General features: G+C 44.9%; 1 protein-coding gene across 1 annotated transcript in view; it reads left to right on the forward strand.

The window, feature by feature from the left end:
* The window catches only part of LOC138292718 (cytochrome P450 2D15-like), a 206,552-nt gene that overhangs the window by 135,372 nt on the left and 57,094 nt on the right, over positions 1 to 14,086 (forward strand). The gene's annotated exons all lie outside the window — the stretch shown is intronic.

Here is a 14,086-nt window from a genome sequence, read left to right on the forward strand (position 1 = left end):
TGGAGGCCAGTTCCTGGGAAATCGGTGATCCATAAAGGATGTCCACGATTCAAGAAAAGGTCAGCGTGCTGAGTTATAGTTTGTATGCTGGGTCCGACCATTTCCCCAGTGAACCAATCATTGATGGGCATTAATTAGGTTGCCACATAGTGTAGGTAGAGATTAGTCATGCCCAGGTCCCTGTCATACAATGTTTCTTTGACAGTTTTGCAGTGCTATACAATGTTTTCTTCCTCACCAAAGGAACTCTGTGATGGTGGCATCGAGAGTTTGGAACCATGAGCATGACAGTGGAAATGATATGTTTTGAAAAATATACAAAAACCTTGGAAGCACCATCATTTAGAAAAGGGATGTACAGCCTAGTACATTCAGGAGAAGTGTACGCCATTTTGCCATATCTGTCATTGCCTGTTATGTGAGCAGTTTCAAGTTTAGGGACCAGGCCAGCTCTGGTAGGGGGGACATCCAGATTCCCAAATATTTAAAGCTTAGCTGCCTAATGGGCAATGTGTCTTACCAGTGAAAGCAAGATCGCGATGGCGACAATGGGACTAATATTGACTTTTGTAGGTTCACCCACAGTCCATAGGCTTCTTCAAAGCATCTTAGTAGCTGGAGGCTGCTTGGGCCACTGTCAGCCGGGTTAGCCAAGTAGAGGAGGATGTCGTCTGCATGGAGAGCTATTTGATCTTCATGTTTGCTGCTCCATCCACATCCCTTAAACAAAGGGTCGTTTCTAATCAGTATCTCCAGAGGTTCCATAACTAGAGCAAATAGTAGTGGGGACAACCCTGATGAGTCCTGTGCTGAATAGGGACGTCCTGGGATAGAGCGCCGTCGACCAACACTCGGGCATCGGGCGTACATACAGCGCTTGTATTAATCTGCAGATTTGTGTGGCCATATACTGGTTTGCTGCAACACCAAGTGTAAGTATCTCCAGTCTACTGTATTGAACGCCTTTTCAAAATCAACAAAGAATAGTGCTAAGTCACCAGGCAATCAATGACGTTGGGCCAGGGCTATATGAAGCCTACGGATGCAGTGGCACGTACCATGGTTTGGCATAAATCCACATTTATCTTGGTGTATGAGAGTGGATAATACTTGCTTAAGGCGTGTTGCCAGTATTGTAGCAAAGATTTTAAATTCCCCATTTATAAGTGAAATAGGGCAATACTCTGTGAATGTTTGGGAAGGAGGCTGGATCTTGTGGATTACCACTATAGTTGCCATGTCCAGCTTTGGGGTTGTCCACTTCCTTGTAGAGGGCTAAAAGCCTCGGCGCTAGGAGCTCTCAGAATTTGATAGTATCCTGCCAGGAAACTGTCAGGCCCCGGCATTTTCCCTTTGGCTAAGGCAGAAATCGCCAATTGTGCCTCAGTGATGGAGATGGGCTCATCCAGGCCCTCCCTTTCAGAGGGAGCTAATGTAGCGATTGAAACCTCTGTCAGGAACTGGGCCGAATAGGCAGGGTCCACTACTGGGGATGCTTTATAGAGTGTCCAATATTAGTAAGCAGAGGCCCCTACCACCTCCTGATATCTTGGTCCCCTTTAGGTCCTGAATCTCTGGGTTAATTCTAGATAGCTGGTGTTGGGATGCCAGCCAGTAGAGCAGCTTTCCGGTTTTATCCCCCGAACCATATGTTCTGGAATTGGAAGCGCAAAGCAGTTGTTTGGCCATCTCCTTGGACTGGTTGTGTATTTCCTCCCATAGCAATGCCAGTCTGTGCGAGTCTGTCTCTCTGGCGTGTGTTGTTCATTTGGTTTCAAGCCACAAGGCTTGGACCTCCAATTGCATTATTTGTAGCTGGCGCTTCCGTTCATGGGTGTGCACAAATCCTTTAGCCAGACCCCTCTTCACCAATTTACTAGCCGCCCATATGGTTCCGGCAGAGGGGACAATTAATTCATTGATATCAAAGTAGGCCTGTAGCTCGGCCTGCAGGTAATACGTACATGCTTTGCATTGTAGGTGCCAGGCATTAAGGCGCCAGAGAGGTTGGACTCCACCAGCCTCCATTCCCAGCTGTACAAGGAGAGTGGCGTGGTTGGAGATACCTCTTGGAAGTATCTGAATGTGAGTTATGATTTTACAGTCACTAGTTGGTACCATAATAAGATCTATTCTCGAGTGTGTATGATGTGCTGCTCACATATGGGTAAACAGCTGGGTCCCTGGGTGCCATGCTCTCCACACGTCATTTAGCCCCAGCCATACAAGTCAATCTGTCATATGTCATGCTGCTGTGCCTCGGAAGTGAGTGTGGGCCTGATGTGTTGACATTTTGATCTGGGACTGCATTAAAGTCATCGCCGATCCACATCATCCCCTGTGGTAGATCGAGACTTGTCCTAAGTAGTTCTCCCAAGCAAATCTTCAGAGCCGCCGGAGGGGGTGTAAACACCCACTAAGTTAATTGTGCAGCCCTCCAATCTGCCTGCTAAGCTTATGTAGTACCCATCTTTGTCTCTATTGACCGTATCTACCCTCATAGGGAAGGAGTGACATAGCAGGATGGCCACTCCCCTTGCTCCCCAAGTAAATCTAGCATGGTAAATTCGATCATACGCTCGCCTCGCTAGGAAGGGGTAGCATTCTCCCATTAAGTGAGTTTTTGGAGCATCAGGATTTTGGCCCCAAGGCGTTGTGCAGAGATCAGGACTGCAGTATGCTTCATTTTTTGTAAGAGACCATTAACATTCCAGGACAAGATTTTAAAGGGTCTTACCATATTGCATCTGAGGTATTATGTTGTAATTTAGAAGATTTGGATTGTGAGGAGTGGGTCCCTGCCTCTGCCGCCTCTCCTCTCGATGCCACCCCTCACCCTAGGTCTCCATGGCATCCCAGTTTCGTTGATGTTGACCTAGCTTGTTGGGACGATTTATGCCTCTGTGACCTCTGTCTACTTGGTTTTGGGGTTCTCCTCGGAGCTACACTGAACATGCAAATACCATTACGAGGGAGGGTTACGCCTGATATTCAGCAGTGGCTGTTCCACTTTTAGCTATGTCGACGCCGAAGTTGGCATTTCAAAAACATATGTATTGTTTTTGTGTACGACTTGGAGGTGAGCCGGGAAGAGACGGCGGTATGCAAGTCCCATCTCCAGAGGTTTCTGCTTGACTTCTAGGTACAAACTGTGCTGTTGTTGGATCTCCTTCATATAGTTTGGAAACAGGGGGACCTTAGCATCACCACAGTGCAGGTCTGATTGAGACCAGGCTTCCTGCAGGTCTGCAACCCTGTCTCTAAAATTAAGGAACCAGGCTATTACTGGCCTAGGTGGGGCCCCGGGAAGGGGTCTTGCTGCAAATGTATCATGTGCTCGCTGTATCACAAAACCAGCTGAAATGCAAGATTCTGGCAAACAAGATTTAAACCAGTGCTCAAGAAAGTCTGCCATCTGCTGGACACCCACATTTTCTGGGATCCCGAAGATACGGATACTGTTATGTCGCGAGTGATCTTCAGCATCCTCCACTTGGCAGTGTAATTCCGAGGTGCGGGCCAGAAGGGTCTTTACTTTGGTTTTGAGAATTTTTACTTCGTCTTCCACCTCCAAGATTCGTGATTCTGCTTTGGTGATCCTAGTTGTAGCATTGCAGCGGTCTTGTCGCAGAAGAGCAATGTCCATTCTCTCTTCGCCTATTTTATTTTCAACAGCCTCACGTGATGTTTGAATCCCTTGAAGTATCATAGCTAGGTCACTCGTGGATGGGGCTTGGCCGTTCCCTCCACTGATGGGCCCACCACGTATTGCTCTATGCGAGTTTGTGCTGTAGCTGAACATGCTGCCTTATCCTTGCCCATGATGATTATGGTCTCGATCTCGCATTCTCCAGGCGATGCCAGTAGTGTGGGGCACCTGTGTCCCCTGCCGGACTGTAGTGGAGCTTGTTCCGTGTGTCCGCTTTCACCTCCCCCGATCTCGCGCTCAAGCCAATTCCTAGAAGTAGGGCCGGCTCCAATCCGCAGCAACTACGGTTCGCCGAATATGGATTTACAGGTTACACACTGTCCGGGTAGCAGATTCAGGGGCTGCTGGTCAGTGGGCTTCTTCAATCTGTTGCATTTTAGTTTGAGATGGGCGACTATTCTTTCTGCCAGGATCTCACTCCGTTACACAGTCCGTACTGGAAGGTTTATCGTTGTGAGCTATTACTTTGCTTTGGGGGCCAGCCCCCAGATTAGTATTTCTATTCTTTCCCAATTGTCAGCATGTTCCCAAAGCAAGGGTTATAGGGGGGCTGTTTATGAGGTCATTGCAGCCTTCTTTGATTGTCTGGTCAGGCCCACCTCCGGGGCCCCCCTCCAGGCAGCCCAGACCTGCGTGATCCCGTGGCGCCAACCGCATTAGACCCAACACGTCCCTCATGCTCCGCTATCCAGGGGGATTGGCACGCAAAGGGAGGACCCTGCGGGGCTATCAGCATTGATTTTAATGGTTTTGCGGGGGCAGGTCCTCCATCCCGTCCTCCGGGCCCTTTCACATTTCATTGCTTCCAGCACAGCATTCCACGGATCGCAGTGCGCCTTCCAGATGGCTTGCTGCCTCTCCCAAGGGCCGCACGCGCAGCCCCTCTAACATCTGGTCCTGGGAGGCCTGAGGCACACCCCTCCCTTTCTCCCACCCCTGGTCGTGGGGGCGTGAGAGTGCTACAGGATGTTCATTTGGGAGGGGGGCTCTGTGGAGGGGAAGGACTCACTGATGGCTGGTTTTCACGTACGGAGCAAGGAAAGCACCCGTCTGTCTTTCTGGCATTTCCTTTGGCCCGGCAGGCCTTGACCTACAGCAGCTCACTTCTTCTCCTTGGTAATCAAAAACAATGTCAGCTCACAATGGAGGACTACATTGTGAAGATAAGAACAAGTACAAAATGTCTGCCTACATTGGAGGCGTTCATGTCTTATCAGCAGTTTACAAGGAGAACGTATCTCTCACTTTTTAATACAGATGCTAGTTGAATTAAGAACAACGAAAGCTTTAGAAAGCAAATGACTCAAGACGGGAACTGTTATAGTGTTCACAAAAGTACAAAAATAATGGTTGTGAGGTCTGAGAAGCATGGAGAAATCTTTGGAAACTAGGATGATTGCTAGTGTCCTGTGGAAATACAAAACGGTGCATAGTCTGCAGGTGTGAAGAAGACGTTAGCTCCATTATAGTGGTCTAATCTGGGAACATGAGCAGTTTGACAGGGTTCAAAGATTAAGTTAGGGTGTGAGCAAGTACATTCGTTTTTCTGATTGGACAGTCTTGAGTATAAAGAAATATATTGATATTCATGAAAACTTTGAAAGGAAGTCTTTTGGATGGCCAAAACACAAAGACACCCATTTCCAACAGACAAAAGTCTTCTCACCCTATCTGTGAACAGCTGGCATCTGGTAAGCTATTTGTAGGCATGACCAACTAGCACTTATTACATATTCAAAGCAATATGAAACAGCAACCAAAACTGACATTTTCAAGATTTTATCTGTGAGGACTGGAATTAATGCCACAAATTGAGATTATATGCACACTTCATGGCAGTGTGCCTGGAGTGCTACAAGACACTGTGCATAAGGTAGGCCTTTTTCACGTTTCGCCTGCACAGCCCTTGGGGACATCTCTTGTATTAAAAATAAATCTTAAAAGGGGTTTAGAACCTGCGCATTACTTACCTTTACTTACCATTGGCTGGCTCCCATGTGGCTCCCACATCACTTTACTTGCCATTGTCTGCTCCATGTGGCTTCCACGGCACTCTTGTTTCCTTACTGGTCATTTCTCGCCTTCGTCATCATGCAATGGAGCCTGGACCAAGTACTGCTTCCAGTGGCCAGTGTCCTTCCACTGGCTGTATGCTTCTGGAAGTATTTTTTTTACTCTGGTTCTTCCATTGTTAACATTTCTTGTCATCTATTCTTCTCACTTTCGCCCACTCTTCCTTCTATAAATATTTTCCCACTGTCCTTATTACTACCCTCCCATTCCTATTTCTCAGGTTTCTCCTCAGAACTCTGCTTCTGGTTTCTGCTCCACCATCTCATGTTCTCTTCCCCTTGCATTTTTTCTGCTGTTCCTCCTCTCTTCTTCCACTTTTATTCCTGTACACATTGCACATTCTCCCCCCTTGGTGCTTTCTTCTGTTCGTATCAGACACTCTTGCTTTCTCCCCTGACTCTTCTGTTTTTCTATGGCCTCTATCATTCTCTCTTCACCCCGATTCTCTTTCCATAGGCAACTGTCACCCCTTATCCTTTTGCTTGTGCTCCTTTCTTTCCTTCCCCATCAATTGGCTGCACCCTTACTGCGGACCATTGAGTGCTGTATTTGTAATGGTCATTGGACAAGAGCTGCACCATGCTGCTTCCCCTGGCAGCTCCTGCTGGGGCCATAACATTACACTCTGGCACCCAGTCATTACTCACCACTTCCTTAGTGGATGAAGATGGGCTTTTGGGTTTAGGCGCAGGAGAGAGGACGTTGATCAGCTATTTTTAGGAACACCACAGATAGAAACCAGGTAAGCATGCTGCACGCTCTTTTATTGAAACACAGAGCTTGTCTGGCACCCGCTTGTAATTCCTAAATTCTTTATTGTTGTCTTTTTTATTAGCATGTGAGCGGTGCAGCCACCGAGCCTCCTGTACAGTGAACACAGCATGGGTTGAAGACCCTTTGTCCCTGGCAACACTTCCGGACCGAGAGAGGCTCTGTCTGGGTGTGGTGCACTCTAGTTCAGTGGTTCCCTCCACATTGGCCAGTGAAATGGCCCTTGTGACGTCAGATAATCAGCCTTCTGCGAGTGTTGTTTGATTAGGGCAGAGCCTGTATGATCGTTATGCTGCCAGAGCAACATTGTTATGCTCCACTATTGCCCTAATGGTGCACTCAGCAATCTTGTACGTAAGACCATGATGTGATCTATTTTATCATGCTCCATCCCTTCAGCACCCACTGACCTACTACCAGTCCCATAGACCTTGCTCAAGGTCGATGGGAATCTCCCGATCTCATTTACTTCTACAGTGAGCCCTCATAGACACTCCTCACCCCATAGGACAAATTCAATGACCCCCATAAACTGTGCCATACACTCACCATGCCCTCCATTCTGAATGCCCAATGGCTCATCCAATAATGAGGCAATGTCAAGGACTCCGTACCTGAATAGCTGAGACACTATCCACTGATTGGACCTGCTGGTTTGCATCCCACTGAGATGCATGCCCAGAAACCCAGTGCAATATATAGTAGCTGAGGTTATCATGGGATGTGTTGTGATTTAAAAGTCCCTCACATGCTAATGGATGTGCACCCCTGCCCTAAGAGCCCAGCTGCAAAGATATCAGGATCCTTGGTGCTAATTTTTTAGTTGTGTCCAAAGTGTGCACCATAACCTAGGCCTGTCTCACAGATTGTGGTCATGCCTAGAGTGCCTACCCTGATGTGGTGTGGTGAAAGACAACCGACTTTCTCTAGGAGCAGCATGAGTGTGGAGGTGGGAGCATACTGTGTTATACGTATTAGTGACAATAGAGTGGGACATGCATTATTGGGATTTGCCTTCACAGCACTGGCGCTGTACTTGTGAAAACTCTTGTGACTAAAAACAAAATAAAGCATTAGGAAAGCCCATAGTTTTCGCCTATTTGAAATCTATTGGCTTTGTCAGTGTGTTATTTGCATGTTGCACAGCAGTTGAGCTGACTTGCATATGGTTAAGTTAAAAAAAGAACAAGCTATTACACAGACAAAGATGGCTGCGTCATATGACTGTTTCTTTTTTTTTTTACTTTAAGCCATGATGCACAGCAGATGAGCTGCTGTGTACCGTGTAACCTATTGGCTTTGCCAGTACTTGTTTGTATTGACTTGTTGTCAGTTCTCTTCTGAAAGAACACAATTTGGTCTCAACCTCAGTCAAGAACAGAGAGGATACCTTATTCTTGGATAAAATTAAATAATTATATTTTGTGTGCCTTGTTGTGGTCCTGGATGACAAGTTTTCTGCTCAATGTGCCAGTCATTTCAATATATATATTGAATATTTTGGGTGAAGTTTAGATCCCTGAATGGGCCAAAGTAATCAAGCGGGACACACTGGCAGCTGATCTTGAAAATGTTACTATGTTTAAGTTTATTTTTAAAGTTAAATAAGCCATTACAGTAGAAACATTACATACATCTATAACTCTGGAATAGAAAATGGAGAAAAGTTTAAAACTCGAAAGCATAACATTTTAGCAGTACACACAGAGTCGTTTTGACCCAGAGCTAACACCAGTAAGTTATTCAAAATACAAATTCTAAGTGCTCTGGCATCCGTTTTCTACTTGGACCTGATGTCAGGTTCAAAAGTGCATTGCCAAACCACGTTCAGGGTGCCAAAGGGCAGACATGGGCTACTGGGCTCCAACCGTGGTGGTTGAGGTGGTTTGCCACTGGTGTCCATCCAACTTTGGCTGTGCAAACTGGGCCAAGTGCAATCCTTTCTGCACTTGATTCTGGATAGCAAGTGTGAGCAGCCCAAGGCTTCTCAAGAAGTTAGTATTTCGATCACGAACTCGACATTCTACAAATAGACTCAATACCTTAAAGGTCTAGCCCAGTGCTTCGTTTAGTAAAAAGCAAGAATTACACAACAAAAATAAACACTATACTATTCACTGATGAATATAGGGTCAAATTCCCTGATAACATCCTTCAAATATTGATATTCGCTTCTGCTCTAATGTCCTCTTCCCACACAGGTAACTTTTGGGCACTATAATCCTTAATACTTGTGACAGGGCCATGAATTATGCAGATCATCATGGTCACTCCTTGTAGGGGTTGAGAATCACTTGATTGTACCAATGTTCTCCTTGGGGTAGCATGCCTCAAGCCTGGAGCACGTGCCGTCTTCAAACATGCCTCCATTCAGAAGCTGTACTTGTGACGGAGTCTCATGATCCCGGCACACTGGCTCCCCCAGGTTGGGAAGCAAGTCGCGTGCAGATTGTGCTTGCAAAAGATGTTTTGGGGGTTTCAACAGTGCTGGCAAAAGGTAGCACTGGTCTAGATTTCGGATTACTGCCTGACTCATGGAGGGGTGTGCTGACATCTGTAGGTAATGTGGGGAGTATAGAAATCAGCTTATCCAAGCTAACAGTTGAGATGAGAGGGAGTTACATGGTGGAACGGCAGCTCACATTTTTAAAGACATTTTAATATTCAGTTTTTTACCTAGAACAGTCATCAAGTGCAACATTCAAATGAGCTCTCATGGCCCCTTGACAGTGCCATAACAATACAAACCTGGTTCTCCCTATTCTCTCCTATCCCCTCCTGGATGAACCAAGTGCAAACATATTGGATATAGACATGTAAATAAAAGGGAAAATACCCTGCAACAAATCAATATTATTTATACAAGTGTGAAGCAGAATTGCTACAGTGAGGAACTTCAGTAATTACTCTTTAATCCTAAATTGCTGCTGCGTCATACCATTATTCCCCATAAAGTTTCAATGTGAGTAATGTTTTGGGGGTGTTGTATTCATAGGGGCTCATTTAGAATCCCCTAGCACCACTGGAACGTCACTTTCAGCGACGTTTCCGTGGCGCTGGGTCCTTTTCCATATTTACAAGGCAGGGCTAAGCCACTTTGCATGGCTTAACACCGCCTTGTAAATATGGGACCCCAATGCAGTTTTCTGCAGTAGAAGGGCCTGCAATGGGTGTTGATGTGGGTGTTTTTTACTCAACGTCCATAGCTTTTGACACTGCCCCAGATTTACGAGAAATCGTAAACCTGAGGCAGCACCTAAAACTAACACCCAGGGGTGACGTTAGAGTGGTGCAACAAGGAGAAATACTTTAATTTCTCCTCGTTTTTCCTTTTTCTATGTATGCTGTATCCTGTCTTTTTGGCGATTTGTAAGAGAAGAACAATTAAAATCAGGTAAGGTTCTCAATCAAGGTTTTTATTGCCTAGGTGGGATGCCCAGTGACACAGTTGGAGGTATTGCAGTCATTCCTGTTCATGTACTGAGAATGCTATTGTACAATCAGTAAACAATCTTTCCGTACCTTCTCTAAAGACAACTTCCAACATTCAGCAGTCCCTTACCATCTATTTTGTGTATGTGTCCTCTTCTAAAGCTGGACCAAAGTCAAGGATTTGATGTATTGATGTGCATGTTGAAGGGAAAGTAGTGCTCCTTATATCCTCTGAGACTTTGGGCCAGACTTATCATGCACTTTTGCAGCTGCTTCTGCAAAAATGTAGTTTGGTATGTATGAATTCCAATTTGCTATTTGGTAACTTGTTTCTGAATCGCAATTTGGAATTGTGACTACATGCTGCTTCATTATTAATAAGGGTCGTGTTAAGGGCGTCCCTTCCTAATACCAAATCGCAGGGGTATGTAAGAATCTTTTGTGATGGAAATATGGTCGCAAAACATTCACATTTTACCACCTAATTCAACCAGGGGGTAACCCATTCGCAAACGGTAAGGGGTCCCCCTTGGGACCCCTTTCCCTTTGTGAATGCTTGCAAAAACATTTTTTTAAGAGTAGGCAGTGCATTTAAAAAAAAAAGATTGCTTTATTTAAAAGCAATCACAGACATGGTGGTCTGCTGAGCCCAGCAGACCACCATCCCTGTGATTTTAGCGTTTCCTAATGGACCGCAAATTGTGACCTACCTCATGAATATTAATGAGGTAGGTCGATTTGTGAGCCATTGGGAATCGCTAAATGAAACTCCTGGAGTTTCATACATTCAAATAGTGATTCCCTAATTGCGGTGTGCAGAAAATTACAATTAGGTAATCGATATTCAAATAAATGATACATCTGGCCCCAAGTCCCTTATTCCCATAAGAGGACATGTAATGTCTGATACCTCTATACCTGTGCCCATTTATATATGCATTGTTGAGGAAGCCATAAAATGTCACAGATCAGTCAGTTCATTATTGCACAGTCAATGTGAGGCCAGTGTTTTTGTGTTGTTCAGAGGGGCCATTCACAAGATCTCCAGCTGACTATACTATACAGGGGTAGTAGTGATGTCTGCCTATACCACGGTCACACCACTTCCCAGGACTTCTGCAGAAGCGAAGATCTTCCACCATTCCCCCTTGAGGTTAATCCTTATTATCAGGAGTGAAGACTGATGCTGGTGACTAACTCTGGGTAAAGGGGGTTGGGGAGGGACAGAGAGAGTGAGTAATGGTTCTGGTGTGCCTGGAGCTCCCGTGAAATTATTATTAGCACCTCAGAAGAAGGTAAAATACAGTGAAAAGGATAGCAGGTGGGTGTTAATCCTTCTTAATAGGACCTCTTGTGTTCTGTTGGCAAGACACACTTCTTTATTACAGAAAGGTATTCTACAACAATAACACAATAATTTCAGACAACCATACATGAATGTTTTACAATCAGCCTGAGGTCCATGAAACATGGCAAACAAAAATTACTATAGGAAATTTAAGTCCATGTGAAGGGCCCTTGAGCACTGACTTCTGGGTTGAATCCTCAGTGGGAATCCTTTAGCCTCTGCTCAGAGGATTCGGAAATCTTTATCTGTCCTTAACGTTGTGTTACTTAATGTAACTAGTCATTTTCTTTTAGCCAAGGCTTTCTTACTCAAACTCCAATTTCTAGGATGTCCTTGAAGAGAGATGGGATATTAAAGCTAGAAGCACCTGGTTAGTGCACAAATTCTTCTTATTAGGACCTCTTGTGTTCTGTTGGCAAGGCACACTTCTTCATTATGGAAAGATATTCTACAACAAGAACACAATAATTTCAGACAACCATACATGAATGTTTTACAATCAGCCTGAGGTGCGAGTCCATGAAACATGCCAAACAAAAATTACTATAGGAAATTTAAGTCCATGTGAAGGGCCCTTGAGCACTGACTCCTGGGTTGGATCCTCAGTGCAAATCCTTTAGCCTCTGCTCAGAGGATTCAGAAATCTTTATCTGTCCTTAATATTGTGTTACTTAATGTAACTAGTCATTTTCTTTTAGCCAAGGCTTTCTTACTCAAACTCAAATTTCTAAGATGTCCATGAAGAAAAACGGGATACCAAAGCTAGAAGCACCTGGTTAGTGCACCAACCTGAGGGCCGTACAATTGCCCAAAATAACTGGAGCATTAAATGGTGAAAAGATTGTCAAGGCACTGGGAGCTTGGCGACACTGGCTGACTGACCAGGTTCATAGGTTCAAGAATGTTGGAAACTGTATCAAAAGGAACAGAGTTCCAAGAGGGGTTGTTGCCTCCCAGCTTTCTGGCAAATATGTCCAGGTTATCCTTGTCCCAGGCATTGGGACTCAGAACACAAGGATGATGCTGATGGGAGATACAGTGCTCTCTCAAGATGGATAAACAAAGCCAAGTAGGGGACTGAGTGTGAAAGCAGTACTTAAAGTATGTCATGCACATGTTAATCTGGAGCCTTCGTGAAGATTACTAAGAGTATCCTGTCAATTAGAGGCCGTCTCTGGCAGGAAATTATGACAGTTACTAGAAGAGTAAACAAACGCATTAGGCACTTGACCCTTCCTGTATATTACTGAACATTTCCTGTAAATTAGAAGGCTCTCTGTAGCAAGAGACAGGCAGGAAATGGAGGCCTTTAATTAGATGGTAGGGCAGCTGAACAAAAAACAACAAGCAAATATATCAGGTAACGTTGAGTTCAGCAGTAAACCAAGGTGTTTAACTTATTTTGGGATGGAAAATTGAGCCTTTAATTTACCTTTAATTAGATGGTAGGACAGCTAAACAAATAAACAACACACCAGCATATTACGCAACCTTGAGGTCTGCAAGAAACAGAGGCTTTTTACTAATCAGCACCACATGTTTGTTCAAGCAGACATATCAAGCATTTGCACTTAAATAGATCTTGAAATAGTGCACTTAAACTAAAGTGCGGAGGATGACTAAATAAAGTGCATAGCAGGGTGCATGGCATATTCCAAATTAGAAAACAGTTGAAAGTGCATAGCTGAGTACTGGCCACTAGAAAACAATGAACAAACAGCTCAGGCATACTGAGGTACAACAATTACTATCCTGGATCCCAAGATGGTCACCACTTCTTTCCATTCACGGTGTCCATTCTCTGACCCCCACTTTCACCTCCTTCAACTCTGGACCTTAAAGAGGACTTCACCATTCTCTTGGCCTGCCTTTGTTAGAGCACAGAGTCCCTGTGCTTGAATATCCCACTTGTTGCAGCTGATCACAGGGTCACTGTACCTGGAGCTCATCACTAGTGCAAATGCAGTTCACCGAACCAACCCCCTCCTTACAAAATTATTTGAGATGCATTTGTAAGTTGGTATGAAATTCTGTTATGTTGCCCCAGGGCTTACTATGGGTCTGTGGGGCTCTGCCTGCCAATCCAGCCTGGATGCAGCCTCCTGTAACCAGTAGCATAGTCAGTGTGTTATGGGTCCTACTGCAAGGAAGGAGATTGTCACATTAGCTGCTGTTTGAATTATAAAATACACCAATAATGAGGGTTCAGTGGGCCCATCAGGCCTCTGGTCCCCAGTGACACTACACCAATTGGTTCTATATCCTTGTCTGTAACTATGCTAATGTTTATATATAGGTAATGTCAGAAGCGGTATTAAGCCTGTGAGCTGTGTTACTAGAATCATATATGTGACTGAAATGCTGCACGTGTAGTTACATACCTAACATGACTCATACTTGTTATGGGGCTTCCAGGAAGGGGGTGGGCTTACCACCTATGTGCTGCCCTGTAGCATGCCTTTCTCAAGATGAACTGCTGTAATAATATTCAACCCATTTTGTCAGCAGCTGGGCTTCAACGTCTGTGTTGACACTGGGCTTATCTTTTCTTATTGGTGGATACAAGCACCCAGGCACGCTTTCACATGCACAAACGTACATGCCCAGAATCATGGGCACACAAAACACACAGTCTCTCTCTTTCTACTTATTTCTCAACAATCTGAACAGATTGAACAAATTGGAACACTGGCACACTTGTCTCTGCCTCTGCCAATGCATTGTTTGTACAATCAGTCCAGCTTATATAAAAC

The sequence above is a fragment of the Pleurodeles waltl genome, chromosome 4_2 (genome assembly GCF_031143425.1).
Source record: "Pleurodeles waltl isolate 20211129_DDA chromosome 4_2, aPleWal1.hap1.20221129, whole genome shotgun sequence".
NCBI lineage: Eukaryota > Metazoa > Chordata > Amphibia > Caudata > Salamandridae > Pleurodeles > Pleurodeles waltl.